Source organism: Cyrtonyx montezumae, unplaced genomic scaffold (assembly GCF_038088225.1).
Source record: "Cyrtonyx montezumae isolate F1298 unplaced genomic scaffold, pur_monq_1.0 scaffold_9, whole genome shotgun sequence".
Taxonomy (NCBI): Eukaryota; Metazoa; Chordata; class Aves; order Galliformes; family Odontophoridae; genus Cyrtonyx; species Cyrtonyx montezumae.
In genome coordinates, this window is record NW_027072100.1 from 2858429 (window position 1) to 2873066 (window position 14638).

The following is a 14638-nucleotide window of genomic DNA, read 5'->3' on the forward strand; positions in this document are numbered from 1 at the left end:
AATACAGAGCATTTGTCCCATGGAGACGCTGCCTTCCCCTCCTCCTCCTCTTCCTCCTCGCACACATCTCGCTATTTAGGAATGTTTACCAGCTCACCAACAGCAACACTGCACTGCTGCCTCCAGAGGCACAGAAGATGCTGCAGGTCCCAGCACAGCTGAAACTGTGGCTGAGAGCTGAACACCACAGCAGCTCCCTGGGTCACGATGCTCCAAGGGCCATTCTTGCCGATGGCCAAACTCCCTGCACAGGACACCTGCCTGCCCCGGGACACTGGCAGGCTTTCCATAAGCAAGGCTTGTTCCAGCCCGGGTGCTCCCACACAGCTCTCCTTGAAATGCTTACAAACACCGGGTCTGCTTTTCCAGCAGTGCCCGCAGGATGAGGACAGAGCGCGTTTACAGCACAACACTGTGCTGCCAACCAACCCAGCCTGGTGGTGACACAGTGACTCTGCACCCACGAGCAGTGAATGCGAACCACGGAGGGGCTGCAGCACCGTGGTCCCATGGGAGGGCTCTTTCTCATGCTGGGATGTCACACCAGAGGATGATTCACCAGGAGCACAGAGAAACCTGAGCACGGCGATGCTGCTCCCGTCCCAGCTTGGACAGACCACACAGTGATTTCCCTTACAGCAGCCCTCCGACTGCTGTGCTTAGTGCAAAGACAGTGCTGCCAGGATAGGTAACCTCTGAAGAATGGCTCACATCTGCTTGTGCTGTAAACTGTATAAAGAAGCTGCTTCAGTTACCTCTCCCTGCTCCCTGAGGTTGAGAAAAGGCACTAGCAAAAAGAGCCACAAGTCAGGGAGCATCTCCAACGCCCCAGAACTGACATTAGCACTGAAACAACTTTGGTCATCAGAGAACAAAGTAGTGAAAAGAAAAGCACTGCAAGGCGAGGACGGAGCAGTGCCTCCCCATCCACGCATCCTGGGGCAGCCACTGCCCCACTGCATTTTGCCGTGCAGATCAATGCAGCGTCAAAGCCCCAATGTGGGTGAGGTGCTGAGCCACCAGCCCACAGACAGCAAAGGGCACAGGGAAAGAGCAGCAGCACTGATACAGCACACAGCACGTGGATGCTCCGTACGCATTTCTGTGATCATATTTATACGTGCACAACTTAAGGCCACACCGCCAACCCTACGCACCAGCACGGGCAGTATCTGTAGGCTGTTAAGCCCTGCTGTCAGCTGCAGACTGCAAAGCCTTTCCTGCTCCTTGATGGGAAGCAGACCCCAGCCGGTGGCTGAGCACACACAGCAGGGATGGGGGCAGCCCCAGGTGGTGCTGGTGCAGCTGTGGGATGCCTTCGGCCGGAGCTCAGGATGAACCTGCTGCAGCAGAGCTGATGACAGCTGCACAGAGCCCAGCCGCTCCGCCGCAGCCCTGGCTGCCGGGCTCAGGCACTCCACCCCACCAGGATGCCATGCTGCAGGGGCACTGCTCCTTCCTCTGCCCTTAGCACCTCACGTGTAACACAACCACAGAGCACCCGCAGCTCAGCCCAGCAAAGCCTCCCCAGCAACACAGCTTCAAGGATAAAGCAAAGCCTGCCCAGGTGCCAAAGGAGAGCACCTGAAAGAGCAAAGCAAAGGACCTCGGTGCCACGGACAGGCAGGACCCTGCGCCCACAGCCCCATGCATTGCCCTAGAGAAAAGGCCGCAGGGCTCCCAGCCCAAGCAGCGTGCTCCCAGCGTGCTGCAGCTGGCTCTGCAGCTCTGGTGGGCAATTTGCATGCAAAGTGAGGCAGCACCCATGTAACCTGACCTGCTCGTGTAAATAGGGTGAAGTGAAATATGGCTCGCCACCTCCCAGCTCCGCCGAATGTTTATTTTGAATAACATGCTTATCTGCTCCAACTGCTCACCATCTGTTTCCAGTCTCCACCACGCTAATATTTTTCACATTTAGGCACCGAGAAACGGGAAGAATTACATTTAAATTTTATTAACATCTTCCCTCCCCTCCGAGGTCGCCGTTCCCTCGCGCTGAGCCGTCTGCAGAGCCCCTCTGCATCCCCCGGGGCTGCACACAGCGCAACCTGCACGCAGCACAACGCTCCCAGCAGCTCCTACTGCTCACAGCTAAACCGAGGAAGGATGCAGCAGCCCAAGGAAGCGCGGGGCTGGGGCACTGAATCCTCCTTAGGGGGGAAAGAGAGCTCTGGAGTCAGCTCTTAGCCCGTGCTGCTGGCTGTGCTGGGAGGGCTCGTGCAGAGCTGCCGAGCCCGGGACCACCACTTGGTGCAGCAAAAATAACCGCGTGCATCTCCTGTGCCATCTCCTCCTCTCCCACACACAGCTGCTTCGCTTTGAAATCGCAACTCGGCGCCGCGCTCAGACAGGGGAACTTGAAAGAGCAAAGCACGTTATCATCCGCAAGCAGCCCAGAAAGCAGTTAACAAGGGAAACGCACTAAGGATTGATTCCTGTCAGACCGCCACCCGCCTGGCCCTCCGTGCTTTCTGCGATGCCCCCAGTGCTCCCATCCTGCACGCCAGCTGCTGAGCTCCGCAGCGGTTCCCCGCCACTCCTCCCCCACCCATCTGATCCGCAGTCTGAAACACCCCCAGACGCCTCTGTGTGGGGTGTGCAGGTCTGCGTGCAGAACTTATCCGGCATCGGTCCCCCCCAGAAAAGCACCAGCCCATGGGACAGGGTGAGAGCAGCACTGAGTGCACAGCCCAGGAAAAGCAGGGCTCTCCCAGTGGACCACAGGGTGGTTTTAAACCAAAGTTAGGATCTGCTGAGGTTTAAAGCAAAATAAAAATACAAGTGTTATGGAAAAGCCTGTATGTTACATAGAATCCTTTTTCCTTCCTGCAGCAGAGCAGGTAAAGGTGCGACTTTTCCATACCTGCAAACGCCGACCCAGAAGGGAGAAAACTAACTGCAGCAAGCTTTAACTTCTGCAAGTGTTTCCTACCTTCACAGAGGCTTTAAGACTCCTCTTTATGATCAGCTCAGCCATTCCTACCCTCCAGATGGAGCACATCAGCCCAGCTCCACCTCAGTGCCCTCCTCTGCTGCACAGCAGCCGTGGGTAAGGCCAGCACAGCCCAGGGAGCTCCACTTCACTGGCATCCTCTTACTGCTCTCTGCTCCTAATGCTCAATAGAAACGCATCCACTGATTTAAGCAGGCTTCAGAGCAGAGATGAGATGCTGATGGCGAGTGCTCACAGCCCGCGCATCCCACAGGCATCTCTCTGCCCTGCAGCCTCCACGCAGCGGTCTGGCCATCCCTGGCAGCAGAACGAAGCCCAGCTGGTCCGCGCTGAGCTCGCAGGCTGCCAACCCTTCCTCTCCCCCACCCGGTGTTTTGTTGCCCAGCTCTTGGTTTGGACGTGGGAGAGGAGGTGATTTTCCAGCCAGCTCTGCACGAAACGCAGCAGATGTTGACAGAGCTGCTGTTTCTAGGTCAGCACAGCCCGGTGCCCGCCGTGAGGAGCAGCCACATGGGGAGTGCCCTCAGGAAAGCCTCGAGCAGGGCCTGCCACGCTTCACAATGTGCTTTAACCTCGAGCACCTGCAGGCGTGCTGCTTCATGGGAACTGCATCGGGGTCAAAGGACCTCGACACGTGTCCCCATCACAAGGGACGGAGCAGAGCAGCAGCTGGCCTGCACGTCAGCACAACACAAGCTGCCTGGGGTGCTGCGTCCGTGTAGGAAATCCCCGTGCCCAGCCTGATGCTCATGCTTGCAAATTGCCAGGGAAACCCCCTCCAACCTCCAGCATGCCACAGAGACCTCACTCGCAGCCAAGAGGGCTTCAGGTGTCAAAGCTGGAAGTTCACAGCTGCACTCCTAAGAGCATACTGAACCAGGAGGGGTATCCAGAACCCCCTGCAGCCCCTGCCCCACACCACAGGGCACGCAGAGGGCAGGGCTGCGGGGTCTGTGCTCCTGAGGAGGCCCAGAAACAGAGAGGGAAGGGCAGGAGGCAAATAGGAGCCCTGATCAGGAGGGACACCCCTCACCAGACACGTTTTACCCGAGCATCCCTGACATCAGATGGCACCTTTGCAATGGCACAATTTTCCATAACTGTATTTTCCATATGCACCTCTCAAATAAGCTGGGGAGTTTTCAGCCCTGCTCTCCTCTGCCTGAGCAAAGAGGCATGTACAGAAACATACAGCCCACGTATGGCAGGGTCAGCTTGGAGCTCCTGGGAAGCAAATCCAACAGAAGGTAAAAGGGAGGCAGGCTGGAAGGAGTTAGAGGAGGAAGAATTCTCATTTCAAATAAGATAAGATTCAAACCCACCACAAACTTAAAGTCACCCAGTAACCAAACGACTTAAGGATTTTAAGCCTTACTGTTAAAGGCATACAGGAGGATGGTTTAAGTTAGGAGTTTCAAAAGCACGGTTTAGGATTGCATCCCTCTCCCCTTCCCCCCTCTCCCTAGCCCTGCTGCTCAGTGACATGGTTCCCATCATTACAAGCCAATCTAGACAACAGCCAGCACGCAGCAAACCCGGGCTCCATGCACTGCAGTGCTGCTGGTTAAACGAGAAGCACGGCCACCAGCACCGGACGCTGGGGATGAGCGGCTCCACCTCACAAACCACCAAGCAAAAACCCTCAAGCAAATCCCCAAGTTTAAAATAAACTGCTGTTCTCCTTCCTTCCTCGGTCACAGGGCAGGCTGTGACACAGTGCCTGTAAATGTCCTCTAACGATGCAGCAGGCAGAGCCCCATCTGTGCCTGGGCACAGGTGAGACTTCTCACCACGTATAAGTGCACCTGCCTTCCAATTACACTCACCAGCCCATTAGGCAAATGAGATTTGCATCTGAGAGGATAACTAGAAAGTCAAGAAAGTAAGATGTGCTTTGCAACCTGTGCGAGCCCGGAGCACAGGGCAGAACTGTGCTGGGTGCTCCCTGGGCTCCTGCTGCTGGATTTCCGAGCACGCAGAGCTCAAGGCCAAGGACATCCACGTGCCCTGCACGCTCCTCAATCACACAGCTGCTTCTGCCGAGCCCCCATCATTGCCAGGCTCTGCCCTGCAGTGGGAGAACAGATTATTTTAATCTATCCAAAGTAGACCAAAATATTACTGGCTCAAAACAACCAGGCTGCTGCTGGCATTTCTCCCTGCACGAGGGGGAGCAGCGTGGCTGCTGAGCTCCAGGAGCATGGCAGCACCCAGGGACACAGAGTGGCACAGACCACCCTGCTCAGGTGATCTGAGGAATCCATCTGCCTGCATGGACTTTTTTTTTCCACTCCAGTGAGTTTCTGCAGAACAGAGACAACCTAGCTCAGCTCCCAGCATCCAGATGGCACTGTGCAAACCTTGTCTGTGTATCAAATGTTGTTTTTTAGATCAAGTGTCCCCGGTTGACAACACAGAACTTGGAGATGCTATCTTTAGAGAGGCTCTTCAGCAAAGAAGCACCCTTGGAGCACACGTTGCAGGGATATGCTAACGTGGCAGCCCCCAGCAGATGCACACAGGTCTGCTCGGGGGCACGGGTACCCCAGAATGAACCGAGCATGGCTGAAGCTGAAGGGTAACCCAGCTAACACCGAGCCCTGCAGGACAGACCCATCAGTGAGGCAGCACAGAAAGGTTAACATCCAGCACTGCTCATGGCAAAGCACACTGGAACACAGGAATAACGCTTACCAAAACCATACTGAAGGAGCTGCAGCAGCTGAACACCGGCAGCAAACTCAGATTTCATTCCTTCATTCCCCCTGTAGGTTTTGAGAGTCCTACCCTACTCCGCTCCTCACCTAAACACAAGGGTCCAACAACAGATCAGTGATTGGCTTCCTTGAGTCTTTATTTCCTCCTCCAGATTTCACATGTGGATAAAAGCAAAATAACCACTTTCAACCACTCCATTAACCAAGAGCAGAACTCCAAAACCTCCCAGTTTTACGTATTTCTGAGACAGCAATGGTAGCCTCAATAAACAGCAGTAATCCTTGCTAAAGCCATGTCAGTCTCCCCCTAACCTTGAGTTGCTCTCCGCACTGCTAAGCTGAGATCAAAGCAATTGTCACCTGCATGGGAAAATGCACAAAACCCAGCTATGTCCTGCACACCACCGCGAGCAGCACAGGCACGGGGAGTGAACAAAGGGGTCTGCAGGTGCAGGGAAGGTCCCAGCTCAGCTCACCCTCTGCTTCAAAGGTGACACTATGGAGCCAGGTGAGGGGCCAAAGTGACCCCTCCTACCTGCTGCTGAAAAGAACATTTCAGAACGGTGACATCAGGTAAAGCAGCAGCTTCTGAAAAAGAAAGTGATCCAGGAGGCAGCTCCTTCCATATTGCAGGCGTGCACAGTAAACACCATATGGTCTGCTAATTTAATTAGGGAGAAGAAACCCCTGAAGTTTGAGATTTGACTTTGAACGGTTTAAAACAACTCTGAGGAGAATTGCTCAGCGTACAGCGTGAGGTTGCTGTCCTGCTCAGCCATCCTGCAGCCGTCCTGCTGAGCCCTCACCTGCAGGCAGGAGCACCCAGCCTACAGCACGAGGGGGATGCCTTGCCCACAGGGCAGGGTGAGCACAACTAAAAGGATTTCTCTGTTTGTAACGCGTCTTCCAGCGAGCAGATGAGGGAAACGAGCTTTCCCTTCCCTGACTTGGGAAAAGAAAGCAAGTCTAGAGACATGAGCATCCCAAGCATCCTGACGGGGTTTTGCCACTGCTGGGGCTGTGCTCCAGGGGCTGGCTGTAGTCTAGAAGAACAAAAAGAGAAGGAAAGTAAAACTAGTACGTCCTTTTTTCTCTAACTTAGACAGTTGTCAGACCAAGGCTGAGACACACAAGGCTGTGTTTCAGCAAGGGCTCTGCAGGAATTCCCTGCTCTGGACATCACCAGCAGGAAGCAGGTACACCTGGAGCAGGCAAAGACAGGGTTTATCCAGGAAACCCAGTGATTATCTTGGAAATGCCTCCTGAGGTTCAGTGGTTGAAGCTGACAGATTTCTTCTGCAGCCCTGGGTGGCAACATAGCACTTCACTCACGGGTGCTCTGGGAACATCAGCCCAGTGCTGTGCTGGGCACAGATCTATGTGAGTACATCATTACATCAACGAGCTGCTGGGCCAGCAGCCCCCAGCACAAAGCCCATCCTCAGCAGCTCTTCAAACTCCATCTGGGAGGCCAGAAGTGCATCCTATGGGAAAGCCATCAGCACTCCATACAAGCACACAGCCCAGCCTCCCTCCACAGACACCACGCTCGGTCACCTGCATTACCAGGGCAGGGCAGCACGTGGGATGCTGCACCTGACGGCTCCAATGCCACACAGCCAGCTGTGCCCACCCATCCCTGCCTGTCCCAGGGCAGCTCAGGGCCTTGCCCCTTGCTGGAGATGTTCCACAGGAGCAGATCTATCCCCAGGAGGCAGCGAGAGACACAGACCCGCAGCACTCTGTGCTGCTCTGCTGGTTACAACCCCAGGAGAGATTTGGGGTTTGGGTGCAGCCTGCTGCCCTCCGTGCACTCTGAAACCAATATTTGCACGCAGTTTCCCTCTGGCTCCTCTCCACACAACAAATTAACAACCAACCTGTTCTTTTTTTGTATGTCCTTTCTTCCCCCCAGCCCATCCCTGTCTGCTTAACAGCAGTGGCACAAGAGCGTGCCAGGGAGACGACTTTCCCATTTTCTGGTTAGCAATAAAAACCCCAACGAACATCCAAAGAGAGCAGATTCCTTCCTGCGAGCACTGAACCTCCTCTCAGGGCACTGCAAAGATTTAATTTACTGCCAAGTGCCCTCCGGCTGTTTTATCTTGGGGTGGGGGTGAGGAAGGGAAGGAGGCAGGAGAGGGTGTCATTAGCTCCACTTGTGAAGTGGTCACGGTGGGGGTAACGATGGCTGGGATGCAGAGCCCGTCGGGGGCTTAATAGATTTCAGGGCATTGTTCTTTGGGAGTGCTGAAGTGTGCGTGCAGGGCGGGAGGGAGCAAGAAAAGAAATAAAATAATCAATGAGTGGATCCTACTTCTCGCCACAACCCCATATGGAAGTAATCAAGCACGAGGGCGGCAGCTGGGGCCAATAACAGTCACCTGCAGTTGAGGGACATGGCGGGGGTTTCGGATGGGTTTTTAATGCTAATTTCCTTGGGAAACAATGCGGGAGCGCGCGGGGCACAGCCGCTGAGAGCGGTGAATGGCCCCGGAGGGAACAATGGCCGCACCTGGTGCCGCAGCACGGCGGGCACGCGGCACCCGGCATCTGCTCGCCCCGCGCCACACAGCGCGGAGCGCGGCAACAGGTCGGGCTCAGCACACGGCTGCACTGTGTGGTTCTGCAGCCCCTCGGAAGGGGCAGACCTCCAGCTCCGGAATAAAAACACCACTACAGATCCAAACCAAGGCACGGCGGCTACGCTTTAAAAACGCTCTGAGACCGGTGGGAATCGCCATTGTCCCCGTGCACGCTTGGGGCCGAGGTCTGGAGACAAAGCTGCGCGAGGCTCAGGGGCTGAGCACAAGCCCCCATCCCGCACCTCCTGCTCCCAGAGCGGGGCCTGTGCTGCCCCAGGGACCACGCTGTGTCTGAGCCCACCTCACGGTGAGCTGCTGCCTGCAGCCCCACGTGGGAGGACTGAACACCGCACAGGGAAGCTTGCAACGTCGTGGTACTGCTAAGTCAGCTTGTTAAGGGGAACAAACCCGAGCAGCAACAGATTACGGCCACCTCAAGGTGTAAGACACCAGCCAATGCTGCCTGAAACCTCTTACACACACACACACACACGTCCTCAGATGACTCCAGCCAGCTACCCAGACATCCTATAAGCATGGTACACTCACAGTTTTAGTTTTTTTTTTCCTCCAAACTCTAAAAAAACAAAAAAAAAAAAAATCAGAGCCAAACAAGCCAGAGGACCCCTGAGTGCCCCATCCCGAAGGGGCTTGGGCTCTGTTAGCTTCACAACCCCCTGCCCACCCAGGCAGGGCAGCCTGCAGAGATCACAGTGTGCAGGACCCCACATAGCAGCTCCACCGTGGCCTTTTCACTCCTGAACTTACTTTCTGCTCTTTTCCTTGGGGCAGCCTCTGTGCAACACACTTCTCAGATTAACAATTTATTCTCCTTGCTTTTAGCAACCCTCCTCCCCCCGATGACCCCTCAGGCCTTCTAGACCCTGCAGAAGACCCCTCCAGACCCACTGCACTCTCTGGCAGTCATTATTTGCTCAACCTGGCTCTGCTTTGTCCTCTTCACCTGGCATCCCACCCAGGGTCCCTGGGCTGCAGGGTTTGCTGGCTGCTAGTACTGGGAGTGCTCCAGGCACCTGGCAGGGGGCCTGCAATTATTCTGATGAAGCCTCCGTAGCCCCCCAAAAATCACTCCATCTCCATATAAAACGGAAAACCATCCTCTAGAGAGCAGCTCTGAAAACATCTGCGCTCAGAGGTGCAATTCCACTCCCACCCATGTACTACGGCCAGCCACCAAGCTCCAAGCCATCCCCATCCCAAACACCACGCTCAGCTCCTCACGTACCCCATATCCTTACCTTCATTTTTCCTTCTACAGAACCCACAAAGGAAAAGTTTTCCCCAGCAACAAACCTGGGGCTTGAAGTTGCCCAACAGCCCAATTGCACCACCCAATTGCACCACCAAAACTTCCTCCTGCTCCCGAGCACCCAGAGCAGCTGCTCCTGCAGCCAGCACTGCGCTCACATGCCGGGCTTTGCCCCAGGCTGGCTGCAGCACAGGGTGCTGCCCCTGGCTCCTGGCACAGCCTTATCAGAGCTTTTCTGCTCCTGCTTCCTCCTTTGTGCTGCTGTGCTGCGAGGCACCCAGCTCATATAGCTGCTGTCTGCTACTCGGAATAGTATTAAAAAATAAACAGCAAAGATAAAACCATATCCCAGCGCTTTGCAAACTCCAAGGGAAAGCAAACCTTGGGGTGGGAACGCAGCGTGCCCCGGAGGGGTGCTCCCATCGGCTGCAGTGCAGGAGTGTCTGCAACTGCTGAGCCTTCCCAAAACCGAGGGGAGAGGACAGGTCTGGAGGAGGGGGTACATCAAACTGCAACGGGGTAAAGCAGGAACCGAGATGCAGCAGCTGCAGCCCAGCAGTGAAAGCGTCAGGGCAGGGAGGCGCGCTCCTGTGCCACATCGATCCGCAGATTGACATGCTGGGAGCATCGGCTGCTGCACGAGGAGCGCAGAGACAAAAAGGAGCATTGTGACACAATGCAGAGGAAGGCGAAAACGCAGGGAGCCGAGGAGGGCTGGGGGCTGACGGAACGAACGCGCCTCTGCAGATTTCCCCCAGCTTCAGTATTTGCACGGACAAACGAGAGCGAGACAGGCGCAGCAGAACAACGCGCTTCGCTAAAGCACACAAAAATCCTCCCCGGCTCTGCATTTCCCCACAAAGCACCAATCCCAGCCCCGTGCTCAGGAAAAATAAAAGTAAGGGGAAAAAACAACAACAACAAAAATCAAACTGAAACCATTCCACGGCAACACAGAGCGAGCCTCCCCTGGCTCCATGTTATTTCAGCTGCAGGATCCCCATGCAAGTTTCTCCCCCTCCCGCTGCCAGCACACGGGCTTGGGGTGCCCCACAGCCTCCCCAGCACCACGACCCCCCCCCCAGCTCCTTCCAAAGCAGACAGCTTACCCTACACGGCGAGGTTAGCGCAATCCAGCTGCTGTTGAACACACCTCGTTTCGCTGCAATATAAATAAAAAGGCTCTTCCTCTGCTGCTCTTAATCCGGGAGCGCAGGCTGAGCCCAGCCTTCCTTCTCCTTTCATTAGCTGGACATGTGTCAGGTCCCTCACATCTGCGATTTCTCACTGCCTGGAGCTGCCTGTCCGGTTCCAGGGAAACACAGATGGCTCCCAGATGGGGAGGTCCCGCCGAGCTGCCCGGCTCCCACCTCGCAGCACCCGCTCCTGCCCGCGCTGCCGGGCGCCTCGCCAGCTGCCAGCACCGCCCCACGCGGGACGCGGAGCAGCTCCTCCGTACACAGGGCTGAGCCCCCGGGACAGCGCCCAGCAAGCTGGGATGCGATTCACAGTAAGTCACCTTTCTCACACAGGGGCGAGCTGGTGGGTGAAGCTGCCGATCGATTTCCTGGCGGTCTGTAACCCCGCACTCAGAGCTCTGCCGCGTGCTCCCCTGCGAGCCCCCGCCGCCGAGTCTGCGAGGCAGCATGTGGGAGCAATTAGGGGCAGCAGCGAGATAACAAGAGACCGATGTTGCAAGGGTACCAAATGAGGGCTGGAAAATTCAAAGGAAGAGCAATTAAATGCGTAACGTATTAGCCGGGATCGAAGAGGAAGCGTTAAAGCAAATCCTAAATGTTTTATAGGTGGAGCGAAGCCCACAAGGGCTGCAGGCGTGTAAGATTAAGCTGCTGGACACTGCTCTGCTGGACCGTGCCATGCCCTAACGCAGCACCAGCAGCTCTGCCACACACACAGCTCCGAGCGGCCCCTTCCCCATGAGCAGCAGCAGCAGCACAGGCACCCACGTCCCATCTGAAGAGCAGAAGTGATGTTGGAATTCTGCTTGCAGAAATAGGGCCTTTCCATGTCCTGCCACTCACATCCCCACACTGCTGCCATCCTCCTGCACCACTGCAGCCCTGCCGCCCCACAGAGCTGCATCCCAGCCCACTGCATCCCAGCCCAGTCACCAACGCACTCCAGCTCAGTGCCCTGGCTTGCTGGGGCTTTGACACTTGCAATGAAGGTTGTGCGAAATACTGATGCCAGGATGGAAAAACCACCTCTGAGTTACACAGACAGCAAAGCAAGGCAAAAAGCACAGCCCCACAGGCACTAGGATTCATTAAGCTGATCTCCACAGCCCCACGCCTGATGTCTTGGTGTCTGGCAGCATCGCTCTGGGGCTCTACAAGGCACAAGCTCACACTGCAGCTTTGCCCTGCAGGACTGGCTCCAGGCAGAGGGAAGCAGCCCCGTGCTGATGGCACTGAGCACCAGGCACTGCTGCTCCAGTGCTATCCAGGAACCACAAGACTGCTGCAAGAGCATGGGGGAGGAGGAGGATGCTGCAACAAACAGAGCATCCACTGTAAGGTGATACAGGTTTGGGGCTGCTGGGTCTCTGGGTCAGCACCATCAAAGAAAGCCCTCTGAGGAGGCAGGCAGTGCTCCAGGGCCCAGGAGGGCTAATTGGAGCAGGTTAACTGGCACCCCCAGCCCTCTTCTTTAATCTTCTTTTAATGCAAGGTCCTCAGTGTAGACCCTGGACATAAGACAAGCATGACAACATCTGGATTGAAACAGCCACTTGCTACCACATGTCCAAATAAATCCTTTTCCTATTTTCACAATCTAAAGTAGTTTTTGAAATTTCAAGTCTCAGGTCACTTCCTGTATTTTAAGTGTGGCTACAATTACTTGTTTACAGACACAACAATTTACACACTTTTTGCTTTACCAGATCCTGGCTGGTATACAAACCCAACATCCCCACTGCTCCTGGCTGCTCCCCCAGGGTAAGGATGATGCAGACAGCTGTGCCCAGCTGCACAAGCCCTCAAGTCACATTACCTAGAGATAGGGGAATCTGGGTGCTGTAGCAAGTCCACACTGCACTGAGCCTCCTGCAAGCACTCCTCCCTAATGGAGCAGGGGAAGGAGGAGCACTGTTTGGAGGCCCTGAACCACTGCCTTCAAGCAGCAAATCTGTGTAACACACAGGCAGCTGCCCCCCCAAATGCACATCACAGCAGATCCCATAGCCCAGACCCCACTGCCCGTGGACAGCGCAATGGAAAGAGCGAGGCCATCCAGCTGCAGCAGGGAAATTGCTTTCCCCGACTCAATCTGCTGCTGCTTTCTTCTCACGGCAATGTTCCATGGAAAGAACGATGCAAACGAAGTTTGAACAGTGGGAGCTATTGATACCTGCTGCTCACTGTGGTTTCTGAGGAAAGAGGGGAAATCTGAAGAATTTTTCCAGTTTGCAGTGGAATTTGCATGCCTATTGCAGCCCATTCCCACAGAGCACACGGGACCTGAACTTCTCCTGATTCCCCTTTGGTGCCGCTGTATTTCAGGACCACTGAGGCTTTCCTTTCTGCCCACTGTGCTCTTACCTTGGAAATAAGCCCAGCTCACACCCATGGCAGCCCAGGAAACCTCTGCTGTTCTGGGCTGACCACTTTCCATTTGCACAGAAGATAAATCCAAGCACACCAAGGTGGCCAGAGCCATCTACCAAGCTATATGGAAACTGTAAATTCATGCTAACTGGAATCCAATGGAAACCAATTGGGAACCTCTTCCTCCCCCAGGCCCAAGTTTGGCAGTGAGTCCGATGTCTCATTGCCTCCTCTGTGCCTTCCTCAGAGGCTCCATCCCTCCCAAATTTATCACATTTAACAAGTACCTCCTTTTCAATGCCTCCATCAAGTTAGCACATGGCACATTACATTAACAAGCTTAATTTGTCAAGTAAACCTAATCACACTGCCTCACAGCAAACACGTGCAGGGTTCAGCATTTGTATCGTCTCAGTGTTGCCCAGAGAGGGGCCAAGCACGTGTTGATGGCTGGCCTTAACTGGATGAGCTGAATTTATACCCACAACATCTATGATCAAACACAGAACAACTGATGGGAGCAAAGGTTCACCAGCTAGGCACAACCTCATCGAGCTCCTGCAGACTCACCAGTGGCTGCTGACTGATGGCACGGAGAAAAAGGAGGCGGACTCAGGCAAAGGCTGCCTCGCTCCTCTGACCCCATACATGAAGGGAGTACTCAGGAGGTGATGTCCCATCCAAAAAAAAAAACACCACCACCAAAAACAGGAGAAGACAGGTTCCTAAACTGAACAATTAGAAATCCCAGTCCATAGTTGTCACGGGTATTAAAACCAAACGTGGAAATACGGAAAAAATGAGTAAGCCTATTTGGATAGAGTAAAACCGAGCCTCCAGAGGATTAAGTCTACTTCAACAGCTCCACAGCCTGACAATATTTTCCAAAGAGCAAGGTCAAAAGGTATGAGATCAACAGCAGCCCTGCTGGATGGCTGAGGTCTGTCACAAGGCACGCACCCAACCCTCCAAGGGCAGCTCTGGGGACAGTGGCTGCCCAGCAGCCACGCAGGGACCAGCAGCTGGTCTGTGCTGGGACCAGCAGGGCCTGCGAGCCAAGCAAGCACACGGGAACACATCTCCAAGCAACACAACGCATGTTTTTACTCCTGTCCCAGGAAGCGCAGCGTTTACAATCAAAACCACAAGCAATAAAACAAGGGCAGCAGACCCTGAGCCCCTTCCCCATGGAGAGGCCGTGCTGGCTCGCTTCCTGCCCTCCTACCATCAGCTTCCCCCTTCAGGCCGGTGCTCGGGTGCTCTCCCCCCGGGAGCTGTTTTTCTTTCTTTGTCTCGCATCACTTTCACAGAACCTCTCCCCCTTTACCATGCGTTTCCCTCCCCTGTGCCCTGCGGTCAGTGCAGCTGCAGGCACTCATCTGCACGTGGCACACACTGTCCCCGTGCCACCATGCATCCCATCGAGGTGGCACCTCCACACCGTGCTGCTGCCCACAAGGCTGACAAAAACAATCCCCCGTTCTGTTGTGTTCCCTTTTCCCAGCAAAGCCCCTGGGTGAGGCCTTCATGCCGGGCTGCTC

At 55.0% G+C, this 14638-nt stretch overlaps 1 protein-coding gene across 3 annotated transcripts in view; it reads right to left on the reverse strand.

Moving 5' to 3' along the window:
- Nucleotides 1–14638, reverse strand: part of CBFA2T2 (CBFA2/RUNX1 partner transcriptional co-repressor 2) — a 47402-nt gene that overhangs the window by 12096 nt on the left and 20668 nt on the right. Inside the window, exon 1 of one of the 3 annotated variants that reach the window (XM_065754092.1) lies at nt 10638–10882. The exons of the other annotated variants lie outside the window; for them this stretch is intronic. The gene's annotated coding sequence lies outside the window, so the exon portion shown is untranslated. Of the gene's footprint in view, nt 1–10637; nt 10883–14638 lie in introns of those variants that run through there. 3 annotated transcript variants of the gene reach the window in all.